Below are 11,197 nucleotides of genomic sequence, written 5' to 3' on the forward strand. Positions count from 1 at the left end.
ACTCATCTGCTAACAATGCACAAAGTGAGGTCTCAGCCCAACAGTTTAAAGTCCTTCAATTCCTGTGAAAATCTGATTCCCAGAGTAACCACACTTACATTTATTATTAAGAAAGGACACCCCTGCTCTCCACCACACCTCCACCCCAGCTATATTTCAAGCATCACTGATTTCTCACATGAGAATTAATCAGAAGATTGAGAATGAGTTGCTCAAATCTTTCTTTCCCCTCTGCATATTAGCCCAAAGTTGCCCTTTTTAGGTGAAATGGAGGATGAATTAGTGGTGATGAGGGAAAGGAAGATAATAATGGATATCCACATGTCACCTAAATTACAATGGTTAATATATCTAAGAGATACGGAGCATAATGTAAGCTTCTGTAGACAGTGAGTTGTTTCTTTGAGATGCAAACTGATCTCTTTGATTACCAATGGTAACTTATGGTGAAAGATACTAAAATTCAGCCACAGACAAGGGAGTAGCCATTGTGTAGTTTGAATTGATGCTTTTTCAAAATGCCATTCCTAACACTGTTGTGTGCATCCAACAACAAACCAATACCACTGCCACATTTACGGGGTGGGGGGAGGGAATTCATGGAGAAACATGAGACTCACTTCTATATGCCAACTGAATGAGCACCACTAATTTTGTTACTGTTCCTACAGTCAGATTTACCTGGTGGCATATGAAACAATGCAATCTTTTTTCCGCCAACATTCTCTGCCTAGACGGCCACTAACATCTCTCCAATATATACTCACCCACACATGTACCCGCACACCCCAAGATAACTGGAATACACTTTGATCAGTTCAGCTCTCCATGCCCAGGGTACAACAGGACTGGTTCAATCATGATTATCAGTATGGACAAGAGAGGTGCAATAAGCACGTTACTTTGCTGGAGTCCAATCAACCACCACAGTATCAATGAGCATGTTTCAGTCTTACGGTGTTTCTTTCTCAGGCCTATCAGGAAAAGGTTGTTTGGGAAAAATATACTATGAATAATCATGTATTGTAAAAAGTCGTGACCATTTTTCTTCAATGTATTTAAGAGAGAATTTGAGCAGAGCTGTGTGATTTAGGAAAATTTTTTAAAAAATCAACCAATAGTTGTCTACTGTTTACTTGCCTTATGTGAGGCTTTTGGGGAGGTACATCATATGTATCTAAAGGAGCCAATAATATGGCTATGGTGAAATAGACTAACAGAGAATGATCAGTGCAAAGAGTAATACAAGTAGAAAAGCAATATAAAGTAGTTGGATAAACCTTTCATATCACAATATGGAAAGAGAGTGGCCAACAGCAATTTCAGGCATGTATAATTGGTACACAACATGAAATATTGTTCGAAAATATTATTTATAACTGCAGAGTCATGTTAGGATGCTAAGTTTGAGTATACTAGCACAGGAACTAACACCTACATGCCTTGAAAGTCAGAATAAAAACAATAGAAGCAAGAAATTGCGATCTGAGTCAGTGTGCAAGTATTGGCCAACAATGCTCTCATTAAGAAAGGTTAATTGTCACTTTCTACAGATTCATTTGCCACTGTCTGCTTGGAAATCAATGGAAAGCAGGTGCTGGCAACCAGAAGCTTGAACATGGGAAAAACAGAAATCCCTTCAGAGGAAGAAAGAAGGTACTGAAAATGGATGTGCTTATAGCTGATGGCTGAGAGGATTCTACTATGAGCTTTCAAGTTCAACTGCTAGTCATGCTCAGTTTATCAAGGAAGTTTCCTCTAGGGAAGCCAGAGGATCCTTGTAGTACATAGAGACTTAAGATCCAGACTTTGTTTCTGAGTCTCTACCCTATGTTACTGACATCTGAGCAATGGAAACACTAGAATATTTGCAAAAATGATTCACAATGGGGGCGCCTGGGTGGCTCAGTCATTAAGCTTCTGCCTTCCGCCTGGTCATGATCCCAGGGTCCTGGGATCAAGCCCCGCATCAGGCTCCCTGCTCAACAGGAAGCCTAGTTCTCCCTCTCCTACTCCCCCTGTTTGTGTTCCCTCTCTCACTGTCTCTCTCTCTGTCAAATAAATAAATAAAATCTTTTTTTAAAAAAATGAATCACAATGAAGAGTAATGTCCCCAAAACTCCTATCTCATCATATTTAACTATCTTTATATAAAAATGTCACAGCCAGGGGTGCCTAGGTGGCTCAGTCAGTTAAGTGTGAGACTCTTGGTTTTGGCTCAGGTCATGATCTCAGGTTCTTGAGATCGAGTTCCATGCTGGGCTCTGCACTAGGCATGGAGACTGCTTGAGGTTCTCTTTCTCCCTCTCCCCATCCCCAACTTCTCCCTTTCAAAAAAAAAAAAAAAAAAAGAAGTCATACCCAAAGGGAATGGATGCATTACTCTTTACTACAAAACGTAATATGGAAGAATTATATATTTGAAATCAGTGGTCTTTTTTTTTTTTTTAAGATTTTATTTATTTGACAGAGATCACAAGTAGGCAGAGAGGCAGGCAGAAAGAGAAGGAAGCAGGTTCCCCGCTGATCAGAGAGCCCGATGCGGGTCTCGATCCCAGGACCCTGGGATCATGACCTGAGCTGAAGGCAGAGGCTTTAACCCACTGAGCCACCCAGGTGCCCCACCAGTGGTGTTCTTAAGCTGAAGGTATAGCTTTCATCACCTGAGTGATCTGAATAATCATTTATAAAATAAAACTTAGTGGGGGGAGGAGTCAAGGTGGTGGAGAAGTAGTAGGCTGAGACTACATCAGGTAGCAGGAGATCAGCTAGATAGCTTATCTAAACATTGCAAATACCTACAAATCCAACAGGAGATCAAAGAGAAGAAGAAGTGCAATTCTAGAAACAGAAAATCAACTACTTTCTGAAAGGTAGGACTGGTGGAGAAGTGAATCCAAAACGAAGGGAAGATAGACCATAGGGGGAGGGGCCGGCTCCCAGCAAGCGGCAGAGCAACGGAGCACAAAATCAGGACTTTTAAAAGTCTGTTCCACTGAGGGACATTGCTCCAAAGGCTAAACCGGGGTGAAGCCCACACAGGATCAGCATGGCCCCAGGTCCCGCAGGGTCACAGAAGGTTTGGTGGTGTTGGAGTGTTGCCGAGCTTGCAGGTATTAGAACGGGGAAGCCGGCTACAGAGAGAATGCCAAGGACTGAGCTCTCAGTTCGGGGTTACCTTGAACTGGTCGCAGGCTGGGTGAGCTCGGAGCTCGGCAGGAGGCTGGGGATACGGGAGTGATTGGGCGCTGCTCTCTGGGGTCGCACTGAGGAGTGGGGCCCCGGGCTCGGGGCTCCTCCGGGCCAGAGACTGGGAGGCCGCCATTTTCATTCCCGTCCTCTGGAACTCTACGGAAAGTGTTCAGGGAACAAAAGCTCCCCAAAGCAAACCCGAGCGGATTACATAGTCTGGCCACCCGGTAAGGGCGGTGAAATTCCGCCTCGGGCAAAGACACTTGAGAGTCACTACAACAGGCCCCTCTCCCAGAAGATCAACAAAAAATCCAGCCAGGACGAAGTTCACCTACCAAGGAAAGCAGGTTCAATTCCTAAGACAGCAGGGGAATTCCAGAGGAGGAGAAAGCAAAGCATGGAACTCATGGCTTTCTCCCCATGATTCTTTAGTCTTGCAGTTAATTTAATATTTTTTAAATTTCTTTTTCTTTCTTTTTACTTCTTCTGCTAATTTTTTTTTTAACTTTTACCCTTTTCTTTTTTAACGTTGTTTAACTAGTTTATCTAATATATATATATTTTCTTTCTTTTTTATATTTTTTCTTTATTTGTTTTCTTTATTAAATTTTTTTCTTTTTTTTTCTGAACCTCTTTTTATCCCCTTTCTCCCCCTCCCCCCACGATTTGAGGTCTCTTCTGATTTGGTTAAAGCAAATTTTTGGGGGGTCTTTGCCGCCCTTTTAGTATTTTACTTGCTCCTTCATATACTCTTATCTGGAAAAAATGACAAGGCAGAAAAATTCACCACAAAAAAAAGAATAAGAGGTAGTACCGAAGGCTAGGGACCTAATCAATACAGACATTGGTAATATATCAGATCTAGAGTTCAGAATGACAATTCTGAAGCTTCTAGCTGGGCTCGTGAAAGGCATGGAAGATACTAGAGAAACCCTCTCTGGAGATATAAAAGCCCTTTCTGGAGAAATAAAAGAAATAAAATCTAACCAAGTTGAAATCAAAAAAAGCTATTAATGAGTGCAATCAAAAATGGAGGCTCCCACTGCTAGGATAAATGAGGCAGAAGAAAGAATTAGTGATATAGAAGACCAAATGACAGAGAATAAAGAAGCTGAGCAAAAGAGGGACAAACAGCTACTGGACCACGAGGGGAGAATTCGAGAGATAAGTGACACCATCAGACGTAACAACATTAGAATAATTGGGATTCCAGAAGAAGAAGAAACAGAGAGGGGAGCAGAAGGTCTATTGGAGAGAATTATTGGAGAGAATTTCCCTAATATAGCAAAGGGAACAAGCATCAAAATCCAGGAGGTGCAGAGAATCACCCTCAAAATCAACAAGAATAGGTCCACACCCTGTCACCTAATAGTAAAATTTACAAGTCTTAGTGACAAAGAGAAAATTCTGAAAGCAGCCTGGGAAAAGAAGTCTGTAACATACAATGGTAAAAATATTAGATTGGCAGCAGACTTATCCACAGAAACCTGGCAAGCCAGAAAGAATTGGCATGATTATTCAGAGCACTCAACGAGAAAAACATGCAGCCAAGAATACTCTATCCAGCTAGGCTATCATTGAAAATAGAAGGAGAGATAAAAACCTTCTAGGACAAACAAAAACTGAAAGAATTTGCAAACACCAAACCAGTTCTACAGGAAATATTGAAAGGAGTCCTCTAAGCAAAGAGAGACCCTAAAGTAGTAGATCAGTAAGGTACAGAGACAAGATACTGTAACAGTCACCTTACAGGCTAATAATGGCACTAAATTCATATCTCTCAATAGTTACCCAGAATGTTAATGAGCTAAATGCCCCAATCAAAAGACACAGGGTATCAGAATGGATAAAAAAACAAAACCCATCAGTATGTTGCCTACAAGAAACTCATTTTAGATGCGAAGACACCTCCAGATTTAAAGTGAGGGGGTGGAAAACAATTTACCATGCTAATGGGCATCAGAAGAAAGCTGGGGTGGCAATCCTTATATCAGATCAATTAGATTTTAAGCCAAAGACTATAATAAGAGATAAGGAAAGACATTATATCATGCTCAAAGGCTCTGTCCAACAAGAAGATCTAACAATTTTAAATATCCATGCCCCTAACGTGGGAGCAGCCAACTATATAAACCAATTCATAACAAAATCAAAAAACACATCAATAATAATACAATAATAGTAGGGGACTTTAACACTCCCCTCACTGAAATGGACAGATCATCCAAGCAAAAGATCAACAAGGAAATAAAGGCCTTAAATGACACACTGGACCAGATGGACATCACAGATATATTCAGAACTTTCCATCCCAAAGCAACAGAATACACATTCTTCTCTAGTGCATATGGAACATTCTCCAGAATAGATCACATCCTGGGTCACAAATCAGGTCTCAACCGGTATCAAAAGATGAGGATCATTCCCTGCATATTTTCAGACCACAATGCTCTGAAGCTAGAACTCAATCACAAGAGGAAAGCTGGAAAGAACCCAAATACATGGAGGCTAAACAGCATCCTTCTAAAGAATGGATGGGTCAACCAGGAAATTAAAGAAGAATTGAAAAAATTCATGGAAACAAATGATAATGAAAACACAACGATTCAAAATCTGTGGGACGCGACAAAGGCAGTCCTGAGAGGAAAATATATAGCGGTACAAGCTTTTCTCAAGAAACAAGAAAGGTCTCAAGTACACAACCTAACCCTACACCTAAAGGAGCTGGAGAAAGAACAAGAAAGAAACCCCAAACCCAGCAGGAGAAGAGAAATCATAAAGATCAGAGCAGAAATCAATGAAATAGAAACCAAGAAAACAATAGAAAAAAATCAATGAAACTAGGAGCTGGTTCTTTGAAAGAATCAATAAGATTGATAAACCCCTGGCCAGACTTATCAAAAAGAAAAGAGAAAGGACCCAAATAAATAAAATCGTGAATGAAAGAGGAGAGATCATAACTAACACCAAAGAAATACAGACAATTATAATAACATACTATGAGCAACTCTATGTCAACAAATTTGACAATCTGGAAGAAATGGATGCATTCCTAGAGACATATAAACTACCACAACTGAACCAGGAAGAAATAGAAAACCTGAACAGTCCCATCACCAGTAAGGAGATTGAAACAGTCATCAAAAATCTCCAAAAAAACAAAAGCCCAGGGCCTGACGGCTTCCCAGGGGAATTCTACCAAACATTTAAAGAAGAACTAATTCCTATTCTCCTGAAACTGTTCCAAAAAATAGAAATGGAAGGAAAACTTCCAAACTCATTTCATGAGGCCAACATCACCCTGATCCCAAAACCAGACAAGGATCCCACCAAAAAAGAGAACTACAGACCAATATCCTTGATGAACACAGATGCAAAAATTCTTACCAAAATATTAGCCAATAGGATTCAACAGTACATTAAAAGGATTATTCACCACGACCAAGTGGGATTTATTCCAGGGCTGCAAGGTTGGTTCAAGATCTGCAAATCAATCAATGTGATACAACACATTAATAAAAGAAAGAACAAGAACCATATGATACTCTCCATAGATGCTGAAAAAGCATTTGACAAAGTACAGGATCCTTTCCTGATCAAAACTCTTCAAAGTGTAGGGATAGAGGGCACATACCTCAATATTATCAAAGCCATCTATGAAAAACCCACCACAAATATCATTCTCAATGGAGAAAAACTGAAAGCTTTTCTGCTAAGGTCAGGAACACAGCAGGGATGTCCATTGTCACCACTACTATTCAACATAGTACTAGAAGTCCTAGCCTCAGCAATCAGACAACAAAAGGAAATTAAAGGCATCCAAATCGGCAAAGAAGTCAAACTATCACTCTTCGCAGATGGTATGATACTATATGTGGAAAACCCAAAAGACTCCACTCCAATACTGCTAGAACGTGTACAGGAATTCAGTAAAGTGTCACGATATAAAATCAATGCACAGAAATCAGTTGCATTTCTCTACATCAACAACAAGACAGAAGAAAGAGAAATTAAGGAATCAATCCCATTTACAATCGCACCCAAAACTATAAGATACCTAGGAATAAACCTAACCAAAGCGGCTAAGAATCTATATGCAGAAAACTATAAAGTACTCAGGAAAGAAACTGAGGAAGACACAAAGAAATGGAAAAATGTTCCATGCTCCTGGATTGGAAGAATAAATATTGTGAAAACGTCTATGCTACCTAAAGCAATCTACACATTTAATGCAATCCCTATCAAAATACCATCCATTTTTTTCAAAGAAATGGAACAAATAATCCTAAAATTTATATGGAACCAGAAAAGACCTCGAATAGCCAAAGGAATATTGAAAAACAAAGCCAACATGGGTGGCATCACAATTCCGGACTTCAAGCTCTATTACAAAGCTGTCATCATCAAGACAACATGGTACTGGCACAGAAACAGACACATAGATCAATGGAACAGAATAGAGATCCCAGAAATAGACCCTAAACTCTATGGTCAACTAATCTTTGACAAAGCAGGAAAGAATGTCCAATGGAAAAAAGACAGCCTCTTTAATAAATGGTGCTGGGAAAATTGGACAGCCACATGCAGAAAAATGAAATTGGACCACTTACTTACACCACACACGAAAATAGACTCAAAATGGATGAAGGACCTCAATGTGAGAAAGGAATCCATCAAAATGCTTGTGGAGCAGCAACCTCTTCGACCTCGGCCACAGCAACATCTTCCTAGGAACATCGCCAAAGGCAAGGGAAGCAAGGGCAAAAGTGAATTATTGGGATTTCATCAAGATCAAAAGCTTTTGCACAGCAAAGAAAACAGTTAACAAAACCTAAAGACAACTGACAGAATGGGAGAAGATATTTGCAAATGACATATCAGATAAAGGGCTAGTGTCCAAAATCTATAAGGAACTTAGCAAACTCAACACCCAAACAACAAACAATCCAATCAAGAAATGGGCAGAGGACATGAACAGACATTTCTGCAAAGAAGACATCCAGATGGCCAACAGACACATGAAAAAGTGCTCCACATCACTCGGCATCAGGGAAATACAAATCAAAACCACAATGAGATATCAGCTCACAACAGTCAGAATAGCTAAAATTAACAAGTCAGGAAATGACACATGCTGGCGAGGATGCGGAGAAAGGGGAACCCTCCTACACTGTTGGTGAGAATGCAAGCTGGTGCAACCACTCTGGAAAACAGCATGGAGGTTTCTCAAAATGTTGAAAATAGAACTACCCTATGATCCAGCAATTGCACTATTGGGTATACCCTAAAGATACAAACGTAGTGATCCAAAGGGGCACGTGCACCCGAATGTTTATAGCAGCAATGTCTACAATAGCCAAACTATGGAAAGAACCTAGATGTCCATCAACAGATGAATGGATAAAGAAGAAGTGGTATATATACACAATGGAATACTATGCCACCATCAAAAGAAATGAAATCTTGCCGTTTGCGACGACGTGGATGGAACTAGAGGGTATCATGCTTAGTGAAATAAGTCAATCAGAGAAAGACAACTATCATATGATCTCCCTGATATGAGGAGGGGAAGATGCAACATGGGGGGGGGGGGGATAGGGGCATAGGAGAAGAATAAATGAAACAAGATGGAATTGGGAGGGAGATAAACCATAAGTGACTCTTAATCTCACAAAACAAACTGAGGGTTGCTGGGGGAAGGGGGGATTGGGAGAGGGGGAGGGGGTAATGGACATTGGGGTGGGTATGTGCTATGGAGAGTGCTGTGAAGTATGTAAACCTTGCGATTCACAGACCTGTACCCCTGGGGATTAAAATACATATGTTTATAAAAAAATAAGAAATAAATAAAAAATTAAAACAAAACAAAACAAAACAAAAAAGAACTTAGTGTTCACCAGCGTTGACACATCTAGTGTTGAACAGTAAATGTGTTTAGACATACCTTACATTTCTCACCAGGTTTATTATCACTTTCATATGCTGCCACCCCTGACCAATGCCTAAGATACTTTTAATTGGACACAGAAATCTGAATAATACATTTGCTAATTATTTCTACTTTATATCTAAAAACTGGTCTATATCCAAAACAACAGCATATAAAACTTCTGACTTTACGTAGAATTCAGCCATATCTTTTTTTTAAATAATAATCTGACTTCCTAGACATCTTTTATTATAAAAAATGAAGCAAATAAATATGTTTGACCTTTAGCCATTACAAGTCTTGAATTATACACCACACTGTGAAAAGTAGATAGCTGCACTGTAGAAAGGCAATTACCTTCCTTTACTTACTACTTATATGTGCTTTTTTTTAAAAAATAGGGACTGCATATTTGTGTGATAAGGGAGGGGAAAGGAAATGTAAATCATATCACTGATTTTAAAACAAATCATTGAACATGTCTTAGAGTCTGTAACAACACATTTATAACAAAATTTTTAAGTATATTCTTTTCTAAATAACTTTTAGAAAATTAAAAATACCAAGCATGGCCAAATCAATCCCCAACAATATCTGAGAAACCCATGAATATATTAAAAAGGACAAAGATCATTCATCTCAAAGGACTTAAACAAAAGGATGGCAATTCTTGGCATTTGCATGTTGATTCTTATCTCTCCTGCCCAAAGAAGACACTTTCCAAAGAGCCTCAGAATTCCCCTAAACACAGAGCTTTAGTCATCATTAGCAATTGTTAGGAGTTTTTGTGTGAAATAAAAGATATTTGCAACCCTCGATTTAAAACACTTTACTGTGCCACAGGGAATAACTACATGAAAATAGTAACTTTTCAATATACTTTTTTGAAAACCAGAGTCAAAATATTCCCCAGTGTCTGGCAAGTTACCACAAACCTGAGCAAACTATGAGGTCCCTTTCCATTTAAAATCTGTTATTTATACATTGTTTGCTTGCTTTAAACGTCCAGGAACTTGTGAGAATAATAGCAAGGACTATCACACCTGGATTGCCTGCTGGAATGGTTTTTTACACTCTGAATACTTTACACAGTTTGTTTTACTACATAGAACTATCTTATCATTATCTTTAAAAAATTGAATCAGTAAATTGTCCAAAGTTACTGGAAACCAAGCTGATAATGTGTATCATGAGCCCCAACATATTCATATTCTTTGGTTAAACAGTTTAAAAAAGATTTATTTTAGAAAGACACAGAAAAAGAGTGTGTGTGTATGTTTGTGTGTGTGTGTGTGTGTGCACACGTGTGTGTGAGCACACACTTGCACAGGCACTAGCCTGGGGAGGGGCAGAGGGAGAAGGTGAGAATCCTAAGCAGACTCCCTGCTAATCAGGGAGCCCCAAGTACAGCTCAGTCTCACAGCCCTGAGAGCATGACCTGAGCTGAAATCAAGAGTCGGTTGCTTAACTGACTGAGCCACTCACATGCCCCTAGAATTTTTTATTCATGTACTCCAAATATCTTAACAACCATTGTAGGCACCATGTTGGTTTTAGCTACAGGAAAGAAACATATTAGATAAATAAATAAATTAAAAAAAAAAAGAAACATATTAGATAGAACTCTGTCCACATATAGTTTGTTTTGAAGTAGATACAAATAGTCACTTTAATAAATGTAGTAACTACAACTATGATAAGCCCTATGAGATGTACTGCTTTTATAAAATAATAAATTAGGGATTCGGCTTAGTTAAAGAAGCCTAAAGAAGTGATATTTGAATTATAGTCTGAAGGACAAAATGGTCACAAACTAGATGAAATGCCTGGTGAAAGCAGCAGCAAGTTCAAGTTCACAGACCTGGAAGTGGGGAGTACAAGACACTGGTCCAGAGTGACTAGATCAGAGAGGTTGAGGGAAATGTAGTATAACACAAGACAAGAAAAACAGCATTATCAAGAATACTATCTAGGCATTATTTAAGAGCTTCAATTTAATCCCAAAAGAAATGGGAAGTCATTGAAGATTTCTAAGCAGGTTGGTATCATGATCATACTTGTGTTTCTTACAGATCA

This window comes from Meles meles, chromosome 11 (genome assembly GCF_922984935.1).
Source record: "Meles meles chromosome 11, mMelMel3.1 paternal haplotype, whole genome shotgun sequence".
NCBI lineage: Eukaryota > Metazoa > Chordata > Mammalia > Carnivora > Mustelidae > Meles > Meles meles.